This window comes from Lepidochelys kempii, chromosome 1, assembly GCF_965140285.1.
Source record: "Lepidochelys kempii isolate rLepKem1 chromosome 1, rLepKem1.hap1, whole genome shotgun sequence".
Classification (NCBI taxonomy): Eukaryota; Metazoa; Chordata; order Testudines; family Cheloniidae; genus Lepidochelys; species Lepidochelys kempii.
The window spans coordinates 194,897,626-194,908,218 of NC_136380.1; the positions used below are offsets into that span (position 1 = coordinate 194,897,626).

The following is a 10,593-nucleotide window of genomic DNA, read 5'->3' on the forward strand; positions in this document are numbered from 1 at the left end:
GCTCTGAGAGGTGCTTACCTCAAGCGGCTCCTGGAAGCAGTGGCATGTCCCTTCCCCAGATCCTACGCATGGAGCAACCCCCAACCCTTGCAGCGGGGCCATGCTGCAGCTTCTGGGAGTTGTGTCTTGCGGCCCCCGATCTGGAGTGGGGCCGAGCCACGTGGTGCGGCCCCTGACCCAGCGCCCCCGCTGAAGCTCGTGGGCTGGGCTTTAGTTTTCCCACCCCTGGTCTAAAACAGCATCTTCCCTCCACTTGTTTGTAGGAATCTTCAGCTGGAATCCATGCAGACTCCTCCTCTGCTGAAATCACTGCTAGCCAGTCAGCTAACTGATTAACCACTCAGTTAAGTGTATAAAGAAAACCCTGTTACAAGAAAATACAAAACGGAGAATAGCAAAATGGAAATGACTCTTTCCCCATTACTACATTTAAAGAAAAGTTGGTGAATCAGACTAGCTGAGACAATTTAACTAGAACAGTTTGGCTAAAATCAAAATAACATTCAAAGCATACAATTAAAATAGAAGTTATTTTTCCCTCCCAATTTCCCCTTGCTATAATTAGCATTGTCCAGGCTTCCCTATTAGAGGGTTAACAATATCACTAACCTGCTGCGAAATGCTTCAGAGTTAGGGACAACAGCCTGCTCCCAGGCTCACCTTCTCCCAACTCACACAGGGCACATGGACTTCTGCAAATAGCTGCCCTGACTGAGTCTGACCCCAACAACAGCGAACCTATTGGAGCAGACTCAAAACTACCACACCCAATTCCAGAAGCTTCTGGTTGTGGAGTGCTTAATGTGCCTAGCAAACTTACCTGGCAGGGGAGATACCATGATCATGAAGGTGGTTTTGCCAGGGTGAGGCTCATCCATTGCACTGAGGGTGCGCTGATCTTTGTGATTTCCCCAAATGCAGAAAACTCGACTGCATAATTTGTGGTAGTCGGGGACCACGTTCGCACTCTCCCCTGGAAAAAAAATCCCCAAAAGAATGACCCAGACACAACTCACTCCTACCTCTCGTCAGTGGGTCTCTTAAAGTAACCCTGCACATGGGTTACAATGAGAACAAGGAAACAGACCAATGGCAGGATGGCATCAGAAGTTCTAAAAACTATTGGCCAGATCCTCCAGCATAGTTAATGGAGCAATGCTGATTTAAAACAGCTGAGAATCTGGCCCTATATTTTTTAGTAAAGGCAAACATTGGAAAGGGAGAAGAAAATAGAAGAGAAGAGTAGGATGAGAAAAAAAGGATGTAGAAAGGGAGAGAGTGTCCTTGTTGCTGGAGAGGTTTGCGTATGCCATATTAATGACTAGGAGGAAATTGTGTATTGACTGTTTATATTGACTTCCATTAGTGTTATTAAAGTGAACCATGAATTTCATTCATAGTCTTATTTTCCACACTTCAAGGGGGTTTATTCTCCCATCAACGTGCAAGACATTTGCACGCATGCCTCCCGTTAATGCTAATGGGAATTAGACATGCACATTTTCTCTGCAAATCCCCACTGAATATTGTGCATAAATCCCACATGCATGGATAGATTAATAGGCCCAGAGATAGGCTGTGATTGCACACTTCTTAACCCTTAGTTTGTTTCTTGACTGTAACTCTAATGACTGCTGTCTTTTTCTAGGATCAAGGGGACAGATTATGTGCTGAATTACTCGCTATGTAGTTGCGCTGAAACCAATGCTCAAACTTCTGTAAAGCAGACAACGCAGAATTTAGTTCATTCTTCTCCTTTTATATCTCAGAGTAGTTAGAGTTGGCTGAATAACATTCACCAAATAATTTACTTGACGAATTTGGTGATTTTTTCTTCCAATTAATATTTTCAAGTATTTTCTCCATAATTTGCCCATCTCTACTTACACTGAATATGTATTCAATACTTGAAAATATTAATCTGAGTTAGAGTATGACACTTTAATGTGCACAATTTATGCAACTTAAATGGTTCACTAACTCTTTTTTTGGATGGCCTAATAATGGGCCAACTCCTCTGCTGATGTAAATCAGTGATGCTCCATTGACTGCTGTGGATCTATGCCAGCTGAGGATCTCTTCTACTGCATCTAATAGCAGCTACACTGTAGCACCAGAAGATTACTCAGTTGTTCTGCACTGTGGGTTGCAAATAGACTGTGCCCTCTAAATAGCATATTGTTATATTATAAATGGAAACGATACTTTGCTCTCCTATACCAGCTTTTGTCTGAGGAGTTCAAAGTGCTCAACATAATTATTTCATTTTGCCTCAGAAATTCTTGTGAAGTATGAAAATCTCTCCAATTTTACAAGAAAAATTCAGAGAGGTTAAGTGACTTGCCCAGGGCCAGACAGTTCAGTGCCACAGCCAGAAAGAGATCACATGAGTCTCAGTCTAAGTGTCATGCTATCACCAGCATATGGTTTTATACCCCTGTCAGTTAAGGATCTGGCTAGTAATGACCTCTGATATTTTTACTCTCATTTTCTGGTGGATACTTAACCAAGTGCTACAAGCAACCCAGGAATCAAAGCAGCATCATTCCTTCACCTTCCTGGTTGATTTTTGCTCAAGGTATTTAGGGTGGCAGCAATAAAAGAGCAATACCTTAGTGTTTTGCTTGTGCTAGAAAGGAAAAGGATTCAGCAACAGGGAAGCAAGTCTGGAGGGACTGGCTTATGATGCAAAGAACCCAGTGAGCAAAGTTCTGCCCTGACTTACACCCTTGGGCATCTGGTGAATTTGAATTTGACCCCATGTATCATACAGAGTGGCCAAATGGTGACTCTCTCTCTCTCTCTCTATTAATTTGAATGGTGTAAACAGTAGATAGGAAGGAATTATTTGGATTGGCATCAAGGGGACAGAAGTGGGAGCAAGGGGATAAAATGAAGTTTGGGACAATTGAGGATGAATATCATTTAAAAAAATACTGACAGTGAAATATATCAGATCTTTCCCATCTCTGATTACTGTCCTATTTGGAACAATTGCATAGACAGAAAGAGGGATATTTTTAAAAGCATGTGGAATGATACAGTATATCCTGTGTATCCCTGTAATGTCGTCTGATGGGAATCCTTGTAAATTAGTCACACTGAAAACTGAAGTCCCTGTGCAAGAACTTCGATACATAGAATTAATATTTGCTCTATCTACAGTGTAACAGTTACCACACAGCAGTATTTATATTGCTATACAACATATTTCCAGTCACTGTGGCATCTGGGTACCATCCTATTCTAAGTACAGTAAATTGATGCAGAATCTCTGATGTCAGTTACTTGGAGCAAATGTAGCCCTTTTAACAGTAACTACAGTACAGTAGGGACAAAAGTAATTCCCTTTGGCTGGGGTTTACCCATAAGAATTCCATGCCTTAGTGACTGTGTTCAAATACATGGCTGACAACCACCAAATACATGGCTATAGTTCCTGATTATTGGGACTGCGTTTTAGCCATCTAAATTGATCTCATTTTGCAAGCAGCTGCTCTGACTTTGGGGCCCACTAGCATCGGGAGAACAGTTCTCATCAAGCTGGTGTGCTTATTAGTACCTTGTCTGATCATAGTTGAGTTGTGTAGGAGCCAAGTGCCAATCAGAGATCTGTGCTGCCTTTATTTGCGATCAGCTTTAATGCAGGAAACATCATTTGATTCATTATCCCCAGCAATGTTGGGGTTTCCTAGTGATTTAACATGCTTGTAGTTCACTGTGCCACAATTTACAGCTTCTCCCTGAGTACCTCACACTCCTGTCCACTGTCTGGACATGCTAAATGAAAGGCATTTCTACAGCAGATAAGCACATTTTCTTCAAGGGGGGCTTTGAATTTTAAATGGTATGTTAAACCACATCCATAAGTTGTGGAGGATCATACTGCAAAAATACGGTTCGGCATCACAGCCATCTGTAAAACTTAATTACTGATGAGTAAGATGTGGCAATAAAAGCACAGCATGCTTCTATCGAGTGGCCTTATTAACGAAGGGGATCACAAAATTTGAAAATTAACCATCTGACAAATGAGAGACATTTGCATCCAAACAAAGAAATCCCAAAGAGAGACTTGCCCAGTTGGTGGTAATTTCCAAAGCCTGAAGATGTTTTACCTGGAAACAGGTTGGCTTCTGCATGAAGTTACCATTCAGGCACAATCACATTTGGGCTGAAAAGAGAGTTAAGTCTACAATATCCATCATCCAAGTTGGGATTTTCAAAGGAGCCTAAATGAGTTAAGTGTCCAACTCCCAATGAACTTCTATACTTAAGAGGCACTCACCCCCACTCTGGTGAGCCTGGGATAGATGCCTCTGTTGACTGTTATCGATTGTGGCATCCATTTATGTTTTCCATCAGTACCTGAGGTGAGATTTCATCAATCAATTTTAGGCACCCCACCAATTTTATATGTAGTTTAAAAAAAAGTCTTATGCAGCAGAATCTGATTTCTGGAACTGCAGAAGCAGCAGCAGCTTTGGTGGAGAGCTGCCAGTGTCACCCACCCACTGTATATGGGAAAAGATGAGTGAAGCGGAAAATGGAGACAGGCTGTTTTATTTAAAGGAATAAATAGAACGTTGTGGAAATGACAGGCTGGAACTGAAGACAATGGCAGGTAAGTTACAGTATCCCAAAAGCTCAAGGTTATTATAGTCACCCCAGATATATCCTCTGAGCTAAAGACCACAAGGTATTCATATAGATGGTTTGAGGGATGCATAACTGGCTTCAGTACATGAAAATAGTCCTCTCTCTGGTCTGTGTGGGAGGCCCCCGCTATTTTTTCCCCTATTTAATCAGCACATTCACTTAAAATTTGCTGACGGTTCTTGGACTCATAAGTAATAGTAATGTACCAGTTTCATCAAATCAAAATGAAACATGCAATTTAGAAAGCTAAATAGAGCAATAAAGTATGTGATTATTTAATAGAAAATAGGATTTAAGATCCTTCATGGCATCAGTCTACCACTGCATTTTGTTTGTAACATAGTCAAGTCTTCAGTTTCTAAACATGTCTTGCATATAAATATGTTTGTGTGGTACTGTACTGCTCATCCATTTTATCTGCAGTAATAGTGTGCTACAGTATACACAAGGCCAGATGATGCCTATTAGGCACAGGCTTGTGTTGGTGATGTGGAAAAAACAACTCCAGGACCTCTCAGAGCTCACTGCACTGCCCCTTATGACACTAAGGTGTGTTCCCTTCCATGGCAGGCCATTTCCTGGAAACATGGACGAGAACACACACCACCACCCAAAAGTTTGCTGTAATTGATGGGCGGTGATTTTTTTTTTTTAACCTCCGTTACAGTGTAAAGAAATAAAATAGAAGATGGGCAATCAACTACTGGAAAGCTCTCCCATCGACTTAACTACTCCAGCCCCCACAAGGCGCAGTAGGTATGTCGGTGGGAGCTCTCCCGCCAACGTAGCGCTGAACACACTGGCGCTTAGGTCAGTGTAACTTACGTCACTCAAGGGGGTGGTGTCGGCTTCCTCTACACTACAGCCTATGTTGGCAAAACTCAGGGGTGTAAATATTCCACCCCATTGAGGAAATAAATTATACCGGCATAAATGTTCATGTGCACAGCATTCAGGCGGTGGAAGAGCTTCTCCCGCCAGCACAGCTTATGCTGCTCATGGAGCTGGTTTTTGAATGCCAGACGCTTTACAGCGGCGCAGCTGTATGTATAGACATGGCATATTCCCATCTCTGAGCAACATAAGTTATACTGACATAAGTGGCAGTGTGTACATAGCCTTAGCATTGGGAGGGTTCCCGATGAATGGAGAGAAGCTGAAACAATATTCCTGTATTCTCTAGCAGGGAAATAGAGGTGATGGCGTGAATTACAGACATGAAGATGCTGAGGGCCACGTAAGTACCGAGTTTAATAGATCTGTTTTTGTCCTAGAAAAGATTTGGGAATCTTTAAGGAACAAAACTAGTTAGCTCATTATAAAGGGAGACTGTCAGTGCGGGGTTCAAGAAAAAGAGGCCTTGTCAGAAAAATCTGACAGAGTTCATTGATAAGGTGACCAAGAAATGAAATGAGGGTCATGAGGCTGCTGTAATTTAACCTGGGCTTCAGAAAGTCTTTTGACAAGGCTTTGCATGAGAAGTTAATGAGTGAAATGGTAGTTTCTGGAATCAGAGTCAGAATAATAACCTGGATAGAAAAGAGATTACTGAACAGAGAGTAGAGGAGCTCTGTAAACGGTGGCAAGTCCTTTGGATGGTCAAAATAAGATTTCTGACAACATTTGGTGCTGGACCTATTTGTATTTAACTCTTATTGCACATATACTGTCTGGAAAGTGGAATAAGTTGACACTTTGTTATATACAACATGCACTTTAAGAAGACCTTAACTGTGTCCTCTAGTTACACTGCAGGACAATAATTATACAATAAATGTTAAAGCATTTAGGCAGATTGAATGGAGGGTATAAATATTTTCTCTTGATACTGTGGGCCAGTTCCTGTGCTCTGGAAACAAAAAAGTTCGGAGGATGAAAGTTTTAGCAGACTTCTTGACATGATTAGTTAGCAGCACATGTCTGACTTTTCCCTTGGATTTTCACTGATCTGTATTCATTGATCTGGTTGTGAGATATTTGTTTGTCTGGACTTCCGACACACATGTCCAGTGTTCAATCTATACCTAGCCCTGCATCTGCGAGCTAGGTTTAAGCATTTAAAAATAAAAGTTTTTTTTTAAGGTGCCATGTTTTGACTTCACATCAAAAAATCGACTCCTTGATAATCTATTTACCTGAGAGGAGACAGCTCGTGCTGTTTATTATTGCCCTTCCTCACGTTGTGAGAGATTGTGGCTGGGCCCTACACGCCCACACAGTGAAGTAACAGACAGTAAGACCCCATCCCATTGAGTGGCATTGTGATGCAGAGATTGCCCTCTGGGTCATAATTCCTCCCCTGCTCCTGAGAGCTAGTTATTTCCTGCAGGGCTATACCAGTAGTTAATTACTAATGCTCCCCACCTCAGCACACACACACACACTCACTAGCTCATCCCCTCTGGTCAGTGAGAGAGTAGCTAAAGCTCTGAAAAGTACCCACCCACCTACTGCATGGAGGACGCAGTTACTCCTGTGCACTTTGGCCCAAGATTCAGATAGCCTTCACTGCAGCTGGGAGGTGCGATTCCAAGCTCAGGTAGACAGATAAGCTAGCTACACTCAAGCTAGTGTGCTAAAAATAGTAATGTGGCCACTGTGACATGGGCAGTGGCTCAAGCTAGCTGTCTGAGTATGAGCCTGTCCACCCCTCCCGGATATGTACTTGGGTGGCTAGCCCAAGCTGCCACTCATGCTAGCTCAAGCCAAGCTAGCATATGTCTACCGGAGCTGGGAATTGCATCTCACAGCTGTTGTATAGACATAGTTATAAGTCCCACTATACTCCCAAGTAAACCATTCACTGTGAATTGTTCATTCAGCCCTGTACAGCAATTAAAAGACAATGGTGATGTTTCAAAAGATGTCAAATTAAAGTTCAGGTAATTCCTATTGAGATATTTTTCACCACTGGAAATTTCAGCGCCACACTTAAAGGAAGGGTATGTCAATTTTGCCTCAATGTAGGTTATTTTTGCCACTTTAGAAAATACTGTCTTTCATTGTAAATCTATACACAGGTTTATGGTCACAAAGCCTTTCAGGCAGCGTTGCTCAGCCACATGGAGGCTCACTGTGCTAGATCTTGCACCTGGATCTCTGAATTTGTAAGCAGACGTGAGCGACCTCACGTGCAGCCAGATGGCTCCTGAGCGAATGTTTGCGTTGGTTGAAAATTCTAAGTTAACCCAAGTAAGGGCAGCATTTACTAACGCTCAACATTTTCATTCAGGATCATCTTACTTTTATAGTATCGCAATGAAAGAAGTGTTTTTTAATAAAATTCCACCTATTTTTGGCCAGATCACAGTCCTTCTGGGTGCCATATCAATGGAAACAAAGAACTCAGGGCAAACGGGTAAGCTAACAGACACAGGGTCCTGGTTTGACACTGAGTAAGGATAGCATAAGGAGGTATATAATTAAGGATACTTTGTGACACTGGCTGGTCTCCATTTTAGCAGGCCATTTTTGTTAAGGGATTAACAACAGGATGTTGAAGCCTTTTTCTTCTAGATCACAGACTCGAAAAGTAGGCCAAATGAGTAGCAGCCAAAAGCTGTTACCTTTTGAAAGAGGTTTACTGTGACATGAGTTTGGTGGCCGCAGCCCAGTTCCAAGTGGAGATATGTCCACATCACAAAGAAACCACTACAATAACTAGGTCTAACTGGCCCTTGCTGTTGACACGGTCATCAGAGTCTCCAAGGATTGGTTGACCATGGAGATGCAACTCCTCTCTCATCATTAGAATTAGTCTCTACAGAACAGAATTCTTGTAAGACACATACGATATGATACTCCATAGTTTTCTGTAGTTTCATTTTTTCCTGTTCATTTTTTAAAATCAGAATGAAAAACATAATTGGGAAGGAGGGACGAAGGGTAGATTGTTACCTAGCTGCTCAGGAAAGCAGTTTTGCTAGCTGAGTTGCTGATATTGAAGCAAAGTGACAACACAATTTTTCATTAATATAGAATCTGATTCTATTGTGGAGCAATTAATTTTGTGGTCCACAAACAAAAAGTTGACACCTGACTCCCAGCAGACAGGGGAGCACATTTTAATCTCACCCTTGCAAAATTCCTCTCGCCCACTCAAGCCAGGGAGTTTCTTTCTTGGCAGATGAGTAACAGATCATCAGTTTTCAACTATCAGTGGAAGTGGCAGATAAGCAGAGTTAGTGCTTGGGCCAGTCAATTTTCTTGTCAGTTTTGCAAGGCCATTTCAATCTGATTTATATGTCATTTCTACACACAGTTCCAAGGAGTAGATCCCAAAAACGTGGGGTTCAAAGGACATAAGTGATGGATACATTTGTTAAAGTCATAGGATGAAATATTGGCCCCAATGAAGGCAATCGGAGTTTTGCTGTGGACTTCAGTGGGGTCAGGATTTCACCCATGTACCTTATACAGCTCTCATTTGCATAGGCTTAAGGATGGTATTCACTAGAGTGACAGATGACTGGGCCTATAATACTGGGCTATACTTGTAGAAAGGTATCTACTCCTGCTCTAAGCCAAGAGACGTAGCAGGTGAATGTATCCTTGGTTCCTGTCTACATTGTGGAAGCAGTGTCATTCCAACATTTAGTCAGTCTCAGAAAAAAGGATTTCTAGCTAGGAATAGGTTTCAGAGTAACAGCCATGTTAGTCTGTATTTGCAAAAATAAAGGAGTACTTGTGGCACCTTAGAAACTAACCCATTTATTTGAGCATCAGCTTTCGTGAGCTACAGCTCACTTCATTGAATCCGATGAAGTGAGCTGTAGCTCACGAAAGCTTACGCTCAAATAAATGGGTGAGTCTCTAAGGTGCCACAAGTACTCCTTTTCTTTTAGCTAGGAATAGTGTCACCGCATCCACTGATTAGGAAGATGAGTTAGCAATTTGACTAAAAAAACCCCAGAAAACGCCTCATCATCAAAACCAAAACTTTTCGTGGAAATGTAACGTAGTTTCAGTAAAAATGTCATGGTAAGTTTTCTCCGGTCCTGGATCGACTGGGTGGAGACAGGGACTGGTGGAGAGAGGGGGAGAGAGTGAGGGCTTGTCTACACGCACAGCGCTGCAGTGGTGCAGTTGCACCAGTGCAGCTTGGTCACTGTAGCCCTTAGGCTATGTCTACACTGCACACCTTACAATGGCGCAGCCATGCCACTGCAGCCACGCCGTTGTAGGGTGTGCTATGTAGTCATTTTTTGTTGCTGGGAGAGAGCTCTCCCGGCAACAAAATAAGACCACCTCCAACGAGGGGTGGTAACTTCATTGCTGGGAGCGCGGCTCCCACTGACGAGGCACTTTTTGTAGTTAAAACTTTTGTCGTTTGGGGGAAGGTGTTTTTTCATAACCCCGAGAGACAAAAGTTTTAACGATGAAAGTGGCAGTGTAGACAAAGCCTAAGTGAAGATGCTAGCTACGCTGACTGGAGAGCTTTTCCCATCAGCATAGATACTTCACCCCCCTTCAGTTTGGATGAGCTATTACCAGCAGGAGAGTGAGTTTGTGTGTGTATGGGGGTGGGGGGGATGTGAGAAAACCTGGATTTGTGCTGGAAATGGCCCACCTTAATTATGCACATTGTAGGGAGAATGGTCACTTTGGATGAGCTATTACCAGCAGGATAGTGAGTTTGTGTGTGTGGTTTTTGGGAGGGGGGTGAGGGGGTGAGAGAACCTGGATTTGTGCAGGAAATGGCCCAACTTTATTATCATGCACATTGTGTAAAGAGTTCTCACTTTGGATGGGCTATCACCAGCAGGAGAGTGAATTTGTGTGGGGGGGTGGAGGGTGAGAAAACCTGGATTTGTGATGGAAATGGCCCACCTGATGATCACTTTAGATAAGCTATTACCAGCAGGACAGTGGGGTGGGAGGAGGTATTTTTTCATATTCTCTGTGTATAAATAAAGTCTGCTGCAGTTTCCACGG

General features: G+C 42.6%; 1 non-coding gene across 1 annotated transcript; it reads left to right on the plus strand.

The window, feature by feature from the left end:
• Positions 1 to 812: 812 nt before the first annotated feature.
• On the plus strand, positions 813 to 976 carry LOC140905659 (U1 spliceosomal RNA). The gene has a single exon (XR_012156904.1). It is a non-coding gene; the product is annotated as a U1 spliceosomal RNA (small nuclear RNA).
• The last annotated feature ends 9,617 nt before the right edge of the window (positions 977 to 10,593 follow it).